General features: G+C 42.7%; 1 pseudogene; it reads right to left on the bottom strand.

The window, feature by feature from the left end:
• Positions 1–1,194: 1,194 nt before the first annotated feature.
• On the bottom strand, positions 1,195–5,674 carry LOC119254781 (60S ribosomal protein L23-like; annotated as a pseudogene).
• Positions 5,675–13,599: the final 7,925 nt, after the last annotated feature.

Below are 13,599 nucleotides of genomic sequence, written 5' to 3'. Positions count from 1 at the left end.
AGGTGGGTGCAAAGGGGAAAAGGAGGATTCAATGGATGATTATTGGGGTGGGTGTGATAAAATAACATACATTTGTAGAGGTGTAAACCTATACCCCTAACACATATACTGTGATGTAAATCAACATTACCTCAATAAATAAAACTTAGCAACCACAACCAAAAAAAAAGAAAAAAAAAAACACAAATTGGCCTCTTGCTTTGAACACAACAGGGCCTGTGAAAGAAACTTTAAATCTTATTCTGCCTACTCCAACACACCTGCTTGGGTATCTACCAGTGTCTTACCAATCTACAGGTTCACTGATCTCCCTCAGAGAGGTACCATGTTATCTTGGGTAAACAGAAGCACCTGGAGCAAGAACAATGATGAAAGTGGACCATTTTACTTGACCCTGAGCCCACCTGCATTGATTGATCTCTTAGTGCAGACAGTTTTTAATGACAAATATTGGCAGATGCATACTGAAGAATGACTTACTTTACCTTTTATTTCTCTATATTGATCACATTTCAAAAATTTATTGTGCAAATGCACACCACAACTTTGGAAAACAGTTTGGAACTATTTTACTGAAGTATAAGATACACATGTCCTATGTGACCCAGCAATTCCATTATTACATACACACCCAACAGAAATGCCTGTTTTTATACCAGGAGATATGCATAAGAATATTCCTAAAGCAATGAAGACAATCCAATATTAGTAATAAAATAGATAACTTATGACATAGTTACCTACAATAGTGAGCATGAGCAAACTATAGCTGCAGTGGCTGTGATTATTGGGGTGGGTATGATAAAATACAATACATTTGTAGAGGTGTAAACCTATACCCCTAATACATATACTGTGATGTAAATCAACTTTACCTCAATAGATACAACTTAGCAACCACACACACAAAAAAAAAAAAACCCCGGCAAATGGGCCTCTTGCTTCATAGGTTGTGTCTTATCCCCTTGCACCACCAGGGAGGCCCCATAGTTGGAGTTTTATGCCCTTTTTTTTGCTATGTGTTATCTTTCACAATTAATAAAGATTTAATATAAATAAATCAGCTTAGTTTTATGTAACTATAGAATTCCTTCCGAAATAGTTAGACTTATAATAAGTAAATTTATACAACTTGGGTTTTTTGGGGGGCAAATGATTTTTTAATAAGTTCTTTTTTACAAATACATATAAGAATCATGCAATGCTGCCAGCATTGGAGGCAATCCTGGGCCTTAATTCTGAATATTATTTTGCAAGTGGTCCAGTGATGGCAGAACATTTTGTCTCACCTTTATTTACTATGACTCCAGCATTATGGTCAAAATAAAGAAATACACCATCTTTTCTCCAATACGATTTTCATGGTTGAAAATCAACCATGCTAGATGTAATTACCACTGCTAGATGTAACTTTTTTCTGAACTCTGGTTTGCCTTTCTTTCTTTTTTTAGATTTATTTATTTATGTATACAAGAGCTGAGGTACAGGCCAGAGGTGTGGGGGGTGAGAGGATTCACCAGAGACAGAGCGGGGAACACAACAGGCAGATTAACCAATGTACACTGCTGAGGGGAGCAGCGGGCAAGTCAGGAGAGGTTTGCTGCGCCATGTGGGTCATCTCCCTGCCTGGGAATCGAACTTGTGCTGCAGTGGCTGCAGATAGCTTCATAGGTTGTGTCTTAACCCCTTGCGCCACCAGGGAGGCCCCCCTGGTTTGCCTTTCTTAACTGTGGCCATCACCATGTCACCCATACCAGCAGCAGAGTCTATTCAGTCATCCTTTTACACCCTTTGCCAAGATGATGTACAGATTCTTGTCTCTTGTGTTATCAGCACAGCTGATCAAAGCTCCTTCTAGAAGACTCACGGAAATCCAGAATTTCACACCAGAGGACGCACCACGTTCTGGCTTCCACTTCTTGAATGCACAAGAAGGACAGAAAGGAAGTAGGTACAAAGGCATATGAACTTTTAAGCCCCAATACACTTTGATTTTTGCATGAATATATCAATAGAAAATGGAAGCTATCAATAGAAAATGGAAAGTTCTCATGTTAACTCTCAGGTCTGTTGATTTAAATACCAATGATCTGTAAAATAAGCATGTTGAACACACTATTCCAAAATAGTGCCATTTGGGTTCTCAAATATTCCAGGAACAAAGAAAATGACTTGGGGGCCTCCCCGGTGGCGCAGCGGTTGAGCGCTGGCTTGCGAAGCTGCCCGCGGCCTCTGCGGCGCCGGTCGATCCCCGGCTGCTCCCCGGCCACCGGAGGAGGGTCCCACATGGCACGCAGACCTCTCCTGCCGCCCGCTGCTCCCCTCAGCAGTGTACTTCGGTCCTTCTGCCTGCTCTGCTCTCCGCTCTGGCTCTGGTGAATTCTCTCACCCTCCCGCGCTTCTGACTGTAAACAAACAAATAAAGAAAGAAAGAAAGAAAACATGCCTCTATATAAAAAAAAAATAAATAAAAAAAAAATAAAAAAAAAGAAAATGACTTGGAAAAAAGTACTATATTTCTAACTAATGTTTACTTTGCATCTTCTCCATTTTGCTAGACCTCATAGCAGTTCAGCTAATGTTTCCAGGCACTGAAGAGCAATTTGAAAGATTTGCCATATTCTTGGAACACTATAAAACTAGTGCTCTGGAGATCATAGTCTAAAAAATTGACTCACACAAATTTCAATATGCAAATGCATGCTTTAAAATTAAGCCTCATTAAAATACACTTACCAGTTTAAGTGGAGGCTGATTTTGTAACCACATTTGGAATTTAGATTCATACTACTTTAAAACAAATGCTATGTAAACATGAAGATTAAGTAATCAAATGATTCTTTGCCCTCCTTCTACAACACTTTTCACTTGGAACGACTGATGTACTTCAAAATATAAACCCTCAAAATATCCCAGTGAGGAAATGTAGTCCCTCACCTTTGAAAATACACTTTAACTCTGTTGAAAGTTGACTTTCTTGATGTCGTGAAGATCACTGGTACAGGGAAATCTTAAAAAGGCCCTCAGCAGCTTATCCCAGAAACCTTTCCCAGATCTTCTGCATTCTCCCTTTCTTGTCTGCCAACCCTAAGAGGTTGGCCTGCAATCTCAGAGCTGTTCTCTGCTTTCCTATAGTCTCCCCAATAGCCTCTTCATTGCTGCTCTATTTGGGGAAAGGACAGCATGTGATAGACAAAAGACAAGGACCAAGAGCATTCATCCACCATGTAACAGTTCACGCCCATGGAGAACCTGAGAGGAAAATGTTGTTATAGCCTAATTTTACAAAGAAATCTTCCTGACTTTAAGTGGAGCCCTGCCTCTCTGTAGATGTGGTGTCTAAAACCTGTTCCACTCAGTGGTTTAGAGTTAGGACTTACGGTCAGATAGTCCTACCTGGAGTTTTAGGTCAGACACTTCCAAACTGGCCTCAAATGGATTACTTAACTGCTCTTGCTTCAGTTTTCCAGTCAAAGTTCAAAATAAATGATAACAATTATCATCATTTTCTTCTCAGGTGCTAATTTCTGGTGTGAGCTTCTTTTCTCAATTTTTTTCTTTGCCTAAAGATCACCTGGGAGAACTTTTTAAATGCAGATTTCTCCTGCTCTTTCCCAGGGTCTGTTGAGTCAGGTACAGAAAGCAATATTTCAATGTTTTAGTAAAAGTCCTAGAGAGTCTGATGCAAAGTTTTGGGAAATAACAATGAAATATTTCTATTCTCTGTTGTTTTGCTCCTTTGAACTAAAAAGTTCATTAGATCTGTATATATATTTGTTTCTCTCAGGAAAACTCTGGTTCTAAGAACTTCAAGTCTTTTTTCTAAAACAGATGTCTCTCTCCAAAGCTGTCTTCTAACTGGTAACTTTCAAATGTTTCTGACATAGTCACAATTAGAAATACATTTTACATAGCAACTAACATGTATATATTTACTTATATATATAATTTTCACTTAAAACCCTCACTATGCACATTTCTGTTTTCATTGTTTTTTTTAATTTTTAAATGCTAGACACAACTCTCTAATTTCATTTTACAACCTAATAATGAGTTGCAATCGATAAAGACCAGGACTAAAATAACTCTGATATTGGAATTAGCACATAAGTATTTTAAAGGACCTATTTTAACCATGTTCAAAGACATTTTTTAAAATGTTCATAGTGAATAAACAAATAGAAAATCTAAGCGAAGGAACAAAAACTGCAAAATGGAACCAAATGGAAATCCTTTATGAAACAAGATGGCACTTAAAGGGAAGATTGAGATAGCAGAAGAAAACATCAGTAAGCTAGAAATTATTCAGTTTGAAAAAGACAGAGGAAAGAAAGTGAAAAGAAGAGTCTCAGAGACAGTATCAAGCAATCGAAAATACATATAACTGGAACCCCAAATTGATTAAAAAGAGAGAAGGGAGCCCCAAGATAACCCCCAATTTGATAAAAGACATAAATTTACAGATTCAAGAAGCTAAGCAAAACTCAAGCAGGAGAAAGAAAAACACACACTTAGGCCCATCACAGTCAAACTGCTGAAAATCAAAGAGAAAGAGAAGGATTTCCAAAGCTGTCAGAGAAAAATGACTCATAACTATAAAAAATTGATACCTTTTATACCCAACATACTATGCAAAAATGGTGACGGCCCAAAGACAATGATTCAAAACCTTTAAAGTACCTAAAGAGTCAAAAACTTTCAACTTAAAATTCTATATCCTTCAAGCAAAATATATATGAAAGCAAAATAAAGATTTTTCTGATAAATGACAACTAAAAGAACTCATCACCAACAGAACAACAATGCAAAAAATGTTAAAGGTAGATGAAGCAGGGCCTCCCTGGTGGTGCAAGAAGTTAAGACCCAACCTATGAAGCTATTCACAGCCACCACAGCACGAGTTCGATCCCCGGCCAAGGAGCTACACACATGGTGCAGCAGATCTCTTCTGACTCACCTGCTGCTCCTCTCAGCAGTGTATTTCAGTCAATCCGCCTGTTCAGTTCCCCACTTTGTCTCTGGTGGATCCTCTCACCCCCCACACCAATGGCCTGTACCCCAGCTCTTGTATGCATAAATAAATAAATATTTTTTTAAAAAAAAAAGCAGGTGTGAAATTAAAAGTCACTTTTACAATTTCTTCTGTTTCCACTCCACTGCCTTCATGTACAGTTCTTGTATGCATAAATAAATAAATCTTTAAAAAAAAAGGTAGATGAGGGAAAATGATATCAGAATGAAGTTCAGAACTTCAGGGGAAAATAGAGTGCCAGGACAGTAAATATGTAGATAAATATGAAAGAATATCTTTTTTTCTCTTAATTTATGTAAATACATATGCTACCTCAAGTAAAGCTATAATAAAGTATCTGGCATTTGTAACATACTTATATTAATATATAGCATAAAACAGGATGCAATAAATTTTTTCTATAAGAAGCTAAAAAGAAATATTTTATTTATTTTTTAAAGGAAATATTTTAGAGGTGTGGTAATACACATCTTGAAGAGGTATGATTCTTTATCTCTGAATCGTAAACAGTATTGTAAACCAATGTTATCTCAATTTAAAAAAAAAAGAAAAAAGTATAAAGGGTTAGAATATTTTTTAAAAGAGGAAATGTTTAAGACTCTATGTCATATGGTATGGGTTGCAACTACTCAACTTTGCCATCATAACATGAAAGCCATCATAGACAACACATAAATGGAAGGGTTTACCTTTGTTACACTAAAACAAAACATGGTTTAGGGCAAGACTTGTGGCCCCGGCATAAAAGATTAGATGTAAATGACACTGTATGGATACAAATTTTTTACATTTTATGTTAAGTGGTACCATAACTCTAAGTAGACCCTAAAATCTTAAATTAAGCATGTATATTGTAATACCTAAAGCAATTATTCAAACAAAACTGCAAAACATATTAAGTAAAAATCCAATACAGAAAAAAATGGAATTCTAAAATATACCTAAGTGAATTAAGAGAAAACAGAGGAGGAACAGAGAACAACAAAAAAAATAAAAATGATATCCATACAAAAGAAATAGCAAAGTGATAGAACTAAATCCAAATCTATCAAAATATCAATGTATATTAAATATAAGTGAATCAAACAAACACACCAATTAAAAAGCAGAGGGGCCTCCTCGGTGGTGCAGCAGTTGAGCGCTGGGTTGCGAAGCTGCCCGCAGTCTCTGCAGCGCGGGTTCGATCCCCGGCTGCTCCCCGGCCACCAGAGGAGGGTCCCACATGGCGCGCAGACCTCTCCTGCCGCCCGCTGCTCCCCTCAGCAGTGTACTTTGGTCCTTCTGCCTGCTCTGCTCCCCGCTCTGGCTCTGGTGAATTCTCTCACCCTCCCATGCTTCTGACTGTACCCAGTGCTTGTATAAATAATAAATAAATAAATCTTAAAAAAAAAAAAAAGCAGAGATTATCAGACTCAATAGAAAAGCAAGATCCACCTATGTATATGCTTTCTATAGACAAATTTAAGCCTATTAACAACATAGTACCTCTCAGCCCCAAACTCATCTTTCATTAAAGATTTGTCATCTAGCACAACTCTAAACTTTGTGGATAATGAGCACTAGAGAGACATTCCAGGAAAAAAAGGATGTTCTTTCCTGGCCTCAGGGTAGTCACTCACCACACACCTATACAGCACTACCAGCTTCTTCAATGCCCAACTCTTGTAGTACACAATGGTCAGAAGTGCCCAGCAGCCAGCAGCTTCTCTAGCACCCCATGAGCAGTTTCATAACAGAAACCATCTCTGCATGGGTAACTTTCCTCAGCACCCTAGGAAGGCAAGTTTCTGGTAAGTTCCAGGGGGTAAATTTTTAGCAAGCTCTGTCCATGCAACACCATAGTGTCTCTTTATCATTCTGTCAGCCATGGCGCTACCCTCTCCTATCAGGAGTGGCTTTCATTTGTGATCCATTCATTCCCCAGAATGCAACCACACTGTTTCAACTAACTGCAAAGGAGGCTAGGAAATGAGAGTCTGTCTGTGCTCCCAAAAAGATCCATAAATGGGAAAAGAGGCCTCTCTGGTGGCACAAGGGGTTAAGATGCAACTTATGAAGCTGTTTGCAACCTCTGCAACACAAGTTCAATCCCCGACCAGCCAGGGAACAACCCACATTGTGCAGCAGACCTCTCCTGACTCGCCCGCTGCTCCCCTCAGCAGTGTACTTCAGTCAATCTGCCTGTTATGTTCCCCACTCTGTCTCTAGTGAATCCTCTCACCACCACCCCCATGACTCTGGCCTGTACCCCAGCTCTTGTATGCATAAATAAATAAATCTTTAAAAAAAAAAACCAATGTAGGGGGCCCTCCCCTGGTGGCGCAGGCGGTTGAGCACCACACTGTGAAGCTGTCCACAGCCTCTGCAGTGCTGGTTCAATCCCTCAATCCCGGACTGCTGGCGAGGGTCCCACATGGTGCAGCAGACCTCCCCTGTCACGCCCGCTGCTCCCCTCAGCAGTGTATTTCATCAGTCTACCTGTTCTGTTCCCCGCTCTGTCTCTGGTGAATCCTCTTGCCCTCCCACACATCTGGACTGTACCCTGGTTCTTGTATAAATAAATAAATAAATCTTTAAAAAATAATAATAATTTAGGGAAAAAGCAGTTGCCTATTCCACCATTATCTATCACTTGTCAATAGAATGAAGTTTTATTCTGATTAAATACTAAATTGAGGCACAGAGATGTTAAATAATTTCCCCAAGGTTACACAGCTTGCAAATGGCCAAGTCAGGATTTGAACCCAGAGTTTATACTTTTAACCATGCCAATACATTTTTATACTGATTCTCTGATAACCACTATGTATAAATTTGTGGTTATAATATTTTAATTAACAATATTTCCTTTTATTTAAAAAAGATGCAAGGAACAGTAGATATAGCTACCCAGAGGGACAATCAGTTCCCTGTGAATAACTTCCAGGGTTCCTCCCTCACCCACTACTTCAATTTCAGAGAGGTGAGCAGAAGCAGCCTGGCTATGCCACGCAGGGAAGCTGCCGAAGCACAGTAGAACTCTATCCAGCTTGCTGAGTGACAATAGTGCAGTGCATTGGGCTTTGGAGTGGTGTTAGTACCCCTCCTAAATTCAGTGCTGCAGAAAGCCCCACGTTACCTTCATCTACAGTGCCTGACCACTTCCCAACATATGAGGACCATCTACTGCCTCCTCCAGGATCCATGCCAAATCCCCCACCTGCTCTGGTTCACTGGGGTGAGGAAGCTGTGTCTGCCTTCAGCTCAATTACCTGCAAAAGGCTTCTTTACTAACTAGAGAAAAGATGAACCAGGTCTCACTCATAGCAGGAGTCTAGAAAACCTAAATAAGAGACCAGGAAAAAGAATAACTATAAGAAAGAAAAAATCAAAATCAACAAACAACTATGAACCAGATATACACTATGGGGGGGGGCAGGGAAAGGAGAGATTGGGGTCAAAATAAGGGGGTTGCAATTGTATGGGGAATATAAAAATAAAGTTTAAAAAAATGGATTTGGGGGAACTTGAGAAAAAAAAAAAGATAAACCAATACCCTTACCTCTTTCTCTTAAAACCTGCAGAGCCTAGGCTAGAGAACACCAAGCTCTGAGGTAAACAGGGCAACAGATCAGAAAACCTGGAAGATGTATTCCCAGGCAATAATCCCATGAGGAAAACAGTGTTAATAGTAATCACATTCTACAGATGAAAACAATGAAGAACAGAAAAATTAAGCCCTTTTCCCAAGACCACACAGTAACAGCAATGGTTCAACCCAGTAAAATTTGGCTCCCAGAATCCACCTGTCAACACATCCTCTCTGCATCCAGAAGAGGTGGCACAACTCTTTAGTGCCCAGTGGCACTAAAGTTTCCTTCTAAGTTCTTCTGTGCCTTCCCAGCCCCCATACCTGGAGTATAAAAAGATTTCAAGGCTAAGGCCAAGCTCCCCACCTGCACCCCCTCCAGCTCACAGCAGAGCCCTGTCAGCAAATAGAGGCCAAGAATTTAGGGGATATAAAGGTGAGAGATTTTCTTTCAGGTTTGAGAACAAACCTTGCTAAGAGTCATTTGCTTTGCATGCCTGTCACCATGCAACTGAGGTGCAGGTGAAAGTGCAAAGTGAACATCCCAGTGATCTGAGTAGCTTCAATTTGGGGGGTGGGGGGTGGGGATGGGGTTGTAACTTGTGGAAGTGGTATTGTTTTCATGACCTGGACACCGAGACCTGGCAGCTTTTAGCTGTGAAAGGAGCCATGTCCCACTGATGCTTGCTGACCTATGCTGAGTACCCGGGCAAGTGAACTGGGACTCCACACCAGGACAATGCCTCAAATCCTCGGGAACCCCTAACCCCTCACTGGGAGTTCTAGCTCTCACTGGTCGGCTACCCTAGCTTCCGCTCTCCTCGCTTTAAACACTGAGTGAGCAATAAATTGAAAAGGGCGTAACAAGGATCAGGAAAACCTAGAAGGCAAACAGTGAACTTCTGCCTGAAAGTTCTAGATCCAGCACTGTGAGCCTCCAGCGAAAAGGTCATAGCTGGGAATGTAGCATAGCCGCCCATTGTCTTTCAAGCCACTCGAGTTGACTCACATTCCAGCACAGTAGTTAATCCTTGGTGGAATCTCAATAGGGACAAACACTTGTCCTGAGCTCAGGTTTGCCTATGGGGCATTTGTTGTTTTGTTTTGTTTTGCTTTGTTTTGCTTTGTTTTGTTTTGTTTTGTTTTGTTTTGTTTTGTTTTGTTTTGTGGGGCACGGGTAGGGAGTGGGGGCAGAGGAAGGGCTGGGTGCCTGAGGGGAGAGGCTCCTGCCTACCTACCCCCCACCTCCCCTGACCCTATAGTCTGTTGGAGATCTAGGAGGGGTCAAACTAGGAATCCTTTCTGTGCAGTGCCTGAAAGCCTGCTAGTCTCCCAAGACACCTCTCCTTTAAGTTCCCTCCTGGGGGAGGAGGTGATCTCCCACCCACCTATGCCACTGTGCTGGCAACACCTAGAGGGGGGGCGTTGGTATGTTGCCTAGTTCTCCAGTGTTCCACATGTCAGAAACCTAACAGAGAGGCAGCAGTAGTTTGTTTCTGTGGTTCAAAATTGAGTTCCAGTCCTAACTAACTCTGCTGTGTTTTCCTAAAACAAGTGATGTTATCTCTCTAAGCCTTGGTTTCCCCAATGTGGATGGTCAGTGAGGTGTTAGTGAGATAAAGATAAAGGGAGTGAGATAAAAAGGTAAAGGGCTTGGCAGAACTCCTGAGGCTCAATAATGCCACATAAATAAATGCTGGTACCACTAATAGTCATCTCAATATACCTGCTTTGCCCACTGGATTGTAAACTAGGGAGAAAAGGAACCACCAGCACCTGGCACAGTGCCTGGTGTGGTGGCTGAGAGGACAGTGACTGAGTAAATTCAGGTAGGGGAGTGGAGTAGAGTTAGGTAGGGACCAGTAAATAATCAAAAATCTGAGACAGTCTGAGCTGCAGGCAAAAAGAGGGGTGAGGATGCCACTGGGGGCTGCCAGAGCACAGAGACAGACCACTCTCGCGCAGACTCTTCCTGCAATCTCAGGTCCCTGGGCCCGACTCACAGCCAAAGAGATTTCTGGAGGTTCTGTCCCATGGGTCCGTTTTCATTTTGTCTTCTCACCGAGTCTATGGGGGCGGGGGTTGAGGGGTGGGGCAGAGATGGGACCCTAAATTGTAGACCCTGGAGTCAGAGATCCGGCCTGCCTGAGGGCCAAATGGTGTGGGAGGAGCTGACCACATCCCGGGTCTCTAGAGGCCGCGTTAGGGGTGAGCGGGTATAAACCTTGCCCGAAAGGATCGAGCCAATGAAGAAGGGAGCATGGTCAGGCTGGTCTGGAAAAGGTGGAGACTAAAACACGGGGACTAACACACGAGACACTAAAGCCTCTCGGGCCAGTGGCCCAGAAACCCGTGTTCCGAGCCCTTAGACGAGAGAGTGCCGAGGAGGATACTGGGCGGTCCTGAGGCCGCGCGGGTAAGCCCTGCCAGAGCAGGAGCCTGTTCCCGCTGCGGCGAAAGGTACCGGCGGCCTCCCGGCGCTTCCCGGCCATGGGGGCCCACGCTCCCGCACCAGGGCACTCCCGACCGGCTTTCTGGCTGGTGCAGCACAATGCTCCATAAGAGGCAATGCGCTTGGCGCCAGGATGCTCGGCAATCTTGACCTTGGCCAGCAGTGAGGCAGGAGGCTGAAAGCAAGCCAGGGATCGCCAACCTGTTTCTCAAGAGCGCTCGCTGTCTGCCGGAGACCCGCAGCAGGTCAACCGAGCACCCTGCGGACTGCACCGTGGCAAGAGAGAAAGGCAGCCTGGCAAACCCGGAGGGGTTCCTACCGCAGGGAAGTCGTTTCTGTCCCACAGTCTCAGAGTCAGTCTCTGCTATGGGAATGATTCCGTCCCTGCCTGGCAAGGGTTTATAGTGACTCTCACATGAGAGGACACAGTGAGGCTCTGTGACCAGATAGGATGCCTGAAGGACATCCCGGTGGACACCGGATCCAAGGCAGAGATGTCCCAGCAATGGGGGTGGAACGTACAAGACCTGAATGGAGACACTGAGTTCCCCCTTCACCTCCCATCCTTCCCCAGGTCCCTGAAGAGTGAAAAAATCCCAGGGGAGAGAAAAAAACAGAAATCTGAGGATAGTTCCTGAGACTGAAAAGGAAGTTCTAGCCCTCCAAACTCTGTCTGAGCTCTTCTCACCGCTCTCACATCACTGTGGAGAGGAAGCATACTACCTTGTTGGGACTGTGGATGAAAGTGTCAATTCAGTTCTCTACTGTCTTCCTGACTTTAAGTCAAAATGAGGGTATCATTTGGATATTGTGATGGAATAATCCGATAATTTGGACCAACTGAGATTGTGTGGAGATTCCGAATTCAGATCTCAAATCTTTATTTGATTCTCCTAATGCAGTTTTCCTCGCTCTCTCTCTTGCTCATGGCTTGCTAAGTCTTTACACACACACACACATAGACTTGTTTTCCAGTTAAAGGAGAACTCAAGTCATATTTCCTTTCAGGAGGATGCTATTTTTCAGATGTCAGCTGACCTGGGCTTTAGGCTATTAATAGAGGTTCTCACCGGTAATAAAATACAACAGACTTGCCACGATGAAAAAGTCTGGAAGACATGCTTAGGGGTGGGAACAAAAGAGCAGAGAGAAGACAAGATTATGGCAATTAGATCTTTCATATTTCATTTTCAGGGGAGGAAAAGTGTCTATATTGGGTCAAAACAGCTATCACTGTGGTGACAGAAAGATTTGGAATTTATTGTCGAGACACCAAAAGGCAGTCTTGATTTAATATCAAGAGGTTATTTTTTAAAGATTTATTTATTTATGCATACAAGAGTTGGGGTACAGTCCAGAGATGTGGGGGGTCAGAGGATTCACCAGAGACAGAGCAGGGAACAGAACAGGCAGACTGATTGAGACACACTGCTGAGAGGAGCAGCTGAGGGGAGCAGTGGGTGAGGCAGGAGAGCTCTGCCTCACCATGTGGGTTGCTCTCTGGCTGGCTGGGACTGGGATCAAACTGGTGCTGCAGAGGTTGCAGGTTGCCTCATAGGGCGGTGTGTAACCCCTTGGGCCACCAGGGAGGCCCTCAAGAGGTTATTTTTGTAACTGGAGCCCACAAAGTAGTAGGCAAAGCACAGGAAAGACATAATGCAGTCCCAGAGGCTCACCTCCCAAAGCCTTTCTAACAAACTCACCTTTCTCCATCCAAGGGCCTTCCTTAACCTAAAGGAAGGAATTTAATGATGATTACCTTCCTCATTATTCCGCAGAGGGTGAGCTGTGTGGATGCTGGAGTTTTAATTACACACTTGCTTTTTCTGGGGAAGAGGACCAAAGATCATATTTTTCAAAGTATCAACTTGTTTTCTATTAGGCAGTTGTTGTAACAAGTTCTTTCAGCGACATGTTATGTCTTTAGGAAGGGATGTTTCAGATGGCACGCACTAGCACAATTTTGTGGCTTTTAATTACTATTTTGTTCTTTTAGGGGGGTTCAGAGGCTGGCGCCTCTGGCGTATTTAGACTGTCTACCCGGCCCGCCGCAACCTCGTACACTTCCACCAGGTGGCACCACAAGGCAGGCCCTGCCGCAGAAACAGCCAACTTGAGTGGAGTTAAGACGAGGGTCCCCCCCAACTCCCGCCCCTGTTTCCCAACTACCAGCAAATAGAAATAAAGTGACTTAAAGCCACTTGCGCTTTAAAAGAAGAAGAAAGTGCAGTGATATGGCCGAACAGGATACTAAATGGCAAAACTGTAAAATGGAGTTAAGTGCACGAAAGAAAACTATTTGTTTCTGAAAGTTTAGCAAATTTGGTGAACCTGAGTATTGTCCCAACTCCTTGTTCAAGTCCTCGAATTTAGAGTTAAAATGAACTTCGAAGGTTATCCAATCAGTCTGGTCTAGCTTTCCTGCTACAGAAGAAATCCCTGGAATCACTTTTCGGGTGTCAGTTAGCCATCAAACATACATAATTACTCAGAGTCTTGGCGTGTCAAGAAAACGTATTATTATCAATAATACCCGTGAGTTTATAT

The sequence above is a fragment of the Talpa occidentalis genome, unplaced genomic scaffold (genome assembly GCF_014898055.3).
Source record: "Talpa occidentalis isolate TD23 unplaced genomic scaffold, MPIMG_talOcc4v2.1 talOcc4.3, whole genome shotgun sequence".
Lineage (NCBI taxonomy): Eukaryota > Metazoa > Chordata > Mammalia > Eulipotyphla > Talpidae > Talpa > Talpa occidentalis.
The sequence above is the reverse complement of the archived record's forward strand: the minus strand, read 5'-3'. Positions and strand labels throughout refer to the sequence as shown.